This window comes from Pistacia vera, unplaced genomic scaffold (genome assembly GCF_008641045.1).
Source record: "Pistacia vera cultivar Batoury unplaced genomic scaffold, PisVer_v2 Contig190, whole genome shotgun sequence".
In the NCBI taxonomy this organism is placed as follows: Eukaryota; Viridiplantae; Streptophyta; class Magnoliopsida; order Sapindales; family Anacardiaceae; genus Pistacia; species Pistacia vera.
In genome coordinates, this window is record NW_022195991.1 from 2,142,022 (window position 1) to 2,147,571 (window position 5,550).

At 35.4% G+C, this 5,550-nt stretch overlaps 1 pseudogene; it reads left to right on the forward strand.

Annotated features, from left to right (window-relative positions):
* The first annotated feature begins 1,437 nt into the window (after positions 1 to 1,437).
* On the forward strand, positions 1,438 to 5,550 carry LOC116127349 (annotated as a pseudogene).

Here is a 5,550-nt window from a genome sequence, read left to right on the forward strand (position 1 = left end):
AAAAATTTCGGAAAATGTCGGTAGTGAATAATTGAATGGGCCGGTTTTGATCCTAGCTGCTTCTGCTGACAATTGTTCATACATTAGTTTCTTTTTTTTTTTTTTTTCTTTTCAATGAACAAGAACAGTGATATTCTTGTCCTTTAATTGAGAACAGGATTTAAAAAATTCAGTGAATAATTTATTTGCCACTTTCCTTAATTAATAAAAATCTATCGGTCTATGTATATGTGTTTATTGAACTAAAGATATATCAGTATTTATTAATGGAGTTGCCCAATTGATGTGCAAATTATTCAAAAATTATAGAAAATTGCTAGGTCCAAAACCCAATATCATAACATTCTCTCACAACCTCTGACGACATGGTAGCTCATAATTGGTCAACTTACAAATAGGTCCCGTCTACTTATTGTGGGTCCTGTCTATCTAACTAATTACGAACTATCACGTTGGAGATTATAAAAGAAGGTTGTGAGATTGAGTTGTGAACCTAATATTACTGAAAATTATATATCACATAATTTCATATATGATTTCATCATCACACTATATTATTGCATACATCACTTTCAATATAGTGGCAGACATACATGTAACATATATACAGGCAGCCACTCCAGGTCCTACTTTAAGTTTTGTGTATAAATATATTAATTTAATCCCTTGAACTTCATGTTTCCCCTTTGGCTTCTTCATTCATTATGAGAATATAAAGCTAACGTATTAACTTGTTCTTTCAGTTTGTTGTGAGGTTCTTAGTTTAATAATTTGCTAATTTCTTACCCAGAGGAAAAGGCTCTGTTGGCTTTAACTAAAATGTTAAAGGAAAGAAGAAGATGAACACAATGAAAAAAATGCAGAAGAGCCGAGTGTTTCTCACACACATTTCATTGCTTTTAAACTTTAATTTAGCTACAGTGAGCTACTCCAGCAAAATATCATTTGGCTTAACAGGCTCAGCTTGTACTTCATAAACACGCCCAACAGCTACTTCGGGCAAGATATAACGGTCTACTGAGTGCCGTGAGGAGTGAGAGTCAGCCAGAAAAATATGCATAAACTTGCGAGAGACGTTCACGGCCCCCGCGGTCTACTTTATTCATAATACAAATTCTTTTTTCAAACGTTACTTTTTCATTGAATTTGAGAATATAGAGCTAACTTATCAACTTTTTCTTTCAGTTTGCTGTGAGGTTCTTAGAAATTGCTTTAACACTTGACGAAATTCTTGTTTCACACTTGATGACCATAAGGAAAGTGAATTTTAGTCACCATCCTGATTATTACGGCATTTTCTCATTGCTACAGTGACATTTGACTGTAACTCACGAAATCTTTTTTTATTTTTTTTATTATTATTTTTTTTTTTCAGCAGTGATGGGTATATATAAATATAAGTATACATTAACTTTCCTTAGAACAAATTACAGGGAGATGAAGGGGTTAAGGACTTTCGACCATGCATTGCTTGTAGGTTTCACTCTTGCTGTATTGATTCACGCTGAGGATCAATCAGGTTTGAACCTCTAAACTTTTGCTTTCTGAAAATTAGTTATTGCCTCAACAGTGTTTGATCATGCTTCATGGAATTTGAAATTTGCATTCAAAGTCACAAGTTTAATGTTTAAGAAATATAATTAGTTTGATGCTGCAAAATCCGGTACCCTGTCTCTATGTGTCTAAGAATTTTATTAGCTAGATCTGTTTGACTCTTTGTTTGTCACTTTCTTAGGCTTCATTAGCATAGATTGTGGAATACCAGAAGGTTCAGGCTATGATGATGAGAAAACTGGCATAAAGTACATTTCAGATGTGAACTTCACCGATGGTGGAATAAATCGAAGTATATTATCCGAACTCCAGACCAGTGACCTTGAACGGCAATTTTACAATGTCAGAAGTTTCCCTGAAGGTATAAGAAATTGTTACACCATATATCCTGCACAAGGAAAGAATAATAGGTATTTAATCAGAGCCCGTTTCATGTATGGGAACTATGACAACCAGAATAGTGTGCCACAGTTTGATCTTTATCTGGGAGTTGATCTCTGGCAAACAGTGGCACTGAGCCTGGAAGACCACTCAGGAAGTGTAACTGCAGAGATCATTCATGTGCTTTCAACGAGTTATATATTTGTCTGTCTTATTAATACGGGTCATGGAACACCGTTCATATCATCGCTAGGGCTTAGGCTTTTGGATAGTGCAATTTACACCACTATGAGTCTGTCTGATTCACTTCTACTCCAAAGACGTTATGATTTTTGTTCTACAACCAATCAATCAGTCAGGTGAAACATTTACTTATCTCTATTTATGGTGTGAGGTATAAGGTATTGTATTTCTATAATTGGTGATTTATTGTCTCACTAGGTACAAAGATGATAAATATGATCGCATTTGGATGCCCAGAAAAATCCCTGAGTGGGAAACATTAAGCCAAACATTCCCAGTTGATGCGCAGGTTCTGAATGCTACGACTTTCCAACCACCAGTCGTTGTAATGGGTTCTGCTTGCATACCAGCAAATGATGAAGAAATTACTTATTCTTGGAATTATTCCAAGGATTCCACTTCCCAGTATTATTTTTACATTCACTTTGCTGAAGTTCAGCTCTTAGGCAACCAGATCAGAGAATTCAACATCTACCTAAATGAGAAATTCTTTTATGGACCTGTTAATTATAAGTTATTCCCAGACACGGTTTACACCTCATCACCGGTGACACAAGGAACTGGATCAGTCGGGCTTAAACTCAATAAAACTGAGACATCAGACCTTCCACCCATTATGAATGCCATTGAGATCTACATGGTAAAACAATTCTCACAATTGCAAACAGACCAAAATGATGGTATGCTTTACTGAACATATGCTTATCACTACATGCACATGGTGTGAATTTCTTTTTCTTTGTAACACTTTCCCTTTTCTTCTGAACTTCTGCAAATTTTAGTTCGTGCTATTATTAATATAAAATCAACATACGGTGTCAAAAGAAACTGGCAAGGAGATCCATGTGCCCCCAAAGGTTACTGGTGGGATGGCCTTAACTGCAGCTACGAGAATAATTATTCCCCCAGAATCGTATCATTGTAAGTCTAATTGTGCCTTTCAATAAGTACACAGGAGTTATATTTTTATCTTGGTTATGTCACAATCTCTTTAATAACAATTGAACCTTAAATAGGAACATGTCTTCGAGTGGATTAACTGGGGAAATATCGCTACATTTCGCTGAACTGACATTACTAGAATCTCTGTAAGTATAAATTCTTCTGTCATTAACCCAAGTAAGAAATATTCATAATAGAAATTGAATTTACTGGGATTTATCAGACAATAGCTTAAGTGGAACAATACCTGAAGTTTTATCTCGACTGCCATCTTTGAGAAACCTGTGAGTTAATTACTTTGTTATTAATTATAGCTGAAAGTGGTAATATTTTAATAGGACAAATAAGGGGCTAGCTATTCATGTTTATTGTCTAACTTTCCAGAAACTTAAAAAGAAACAATCTCAGAGGATCACTTCCAGATGAACTCAGGGAAAGATGGAACAGAGGATTGCTTACTTTAAGGTTTGCCTCTTCTTGTAAACATCCAATGAGGGTAATTTTGTTGGATCCCATGAGTTTTCTAAAATATCACCTCCCTGAATAGTTTCAAAAAACATCACAAAACTCTCTGCAGTTAATATCCATCCAATATAATATTCTGAAACTTTGAAACAGAGACCTTTGGGTGGCGTTGAACTTTCAGCAAATCAAAGGGATAGTGATTTATTTTGTTGAACAAAGAGATTGCTTTCTGGTAATATAGGAGATTATCACTATTTCTAATAATTTCTTATTTTGTTGTCAATCAATTGATGCAAGTGTGGACGAAAATCCAAATATTTGTCTCTCGGCTTCATGTGAGAAAACGAAAAACAAATATGTTGTTCCAGTAATTGCATCACTTGCTACATTTTCCGCTTTCATAATAGTGTTGGCCATCTTCTTCAGCCTAAAAACGAGGAAAAAGAAAGGTACTCGAACATAGTGACATATACTGTGGGATACAATTGACTATTTTCTTGATATATATATTTACTTATTAAACTTTTTTTATTTTCAGTTTTTGGGGAGATGGAAACAGAGTTAGAAGATAGAAATGATTCTTTTGAATCAAGAAATCGGCAATTTACATATTCAGATGTTCTATCGATTACCAAAAACTTCGACAGGGTTCTTGGTAAAGGAGGATTTGGAACAGTTTATTATGGCTTCCTGGATGAAAATTATCGCTACTTGGATCACACTGAAGTAGCTGTCAAGATGCTGTCTCCATCATCCACCCAAGGTTACAAAGAGTTCTATGCAGAGGTATGCGATAGCAGAGTAATAATTCATGCCAAATTGTGAGGAAATTCCCATGTCTTACTGTTTCATATGTGCGTTGAATTACAGATTAAGCTCCTGCTGAGAGTCCACCATAAAAATTGGATATTGCATGGAAGGCACGTATATGGGGTTTGTCTATGAGTAGATGGCCAAGGGAAACTTGGAAAACTATCTGTCAGGTTCCTCCAAATTTGTCCTAATTATTTATGCAAGCGTGCACACCATTTGACCTTTATATGTTTCCAAGCATATCTTGTGACATCAATTTATTGAATAGCCCAATGTGATAAATTCGCTGCTGATTTTGATGCACATGTAAAGATGACTACATCTTGAGTTGGAAAGATAGATTGCGCATAGCAGTGAACGCTGCACAAGGTTAATCTTAATCAGTACTGAATGAGATATTACTATTCCGATGCTTAATATATATATAAACACCATTATATTTGAAATGTAGGATTGGAGTATCTGCATTATGGTTGTAAGCCACCCATAGTCCATAGAGATGTGAAGCCTGCAAACATCTTATTGAATGAAAAGTTAGAAGCTAAAATAGCTGATTTTGGCTTATCCCCAATATTTCCAACTGAAAGTGGTACTAATATAATGACTGAGCATCTTGCTGGTACCCCGGGGTACATTGATCCTGAGTATGTACTTGGTTAATACTATTAGTTTTCTCTCAAATTATTGATATACTGTTTCCAAATTATCGTAATGAAAGAGAAATGGAAATTTATATTTATAATCTGCATTCAATGCAGGTGTTTTATGTACAACCGGATGAATGAGAAGAGTCATGTTTATAGTTTTGGAGTTGTTCTTTTAAAGATAATTTCAAACCGAGCGGTGATTACAAAAATATGTCGACAGAATGTTCATATAAGTGAATGGGTTCAATCCAAGCTTGCAGAAGGGGATATCAGAAATATTGTTGATCCACATTTAGGGGATGATTTTAATACTAGTTCTGCATGGAAAGCTGTGGAACTCGCACTAGCTTGTGCATCTGACACTTCGTCTCAAAGGCCTACCATGACTGAGGTAGTGATGGGATTGAAAGAGTGTTTTGCTGTAGAAATTGCTCGAAATGATGAAGGCCGTTACACATTAGACAACGTTGATCTGGATTCAGAATTTTCTCCTCAAGCAAGGTAG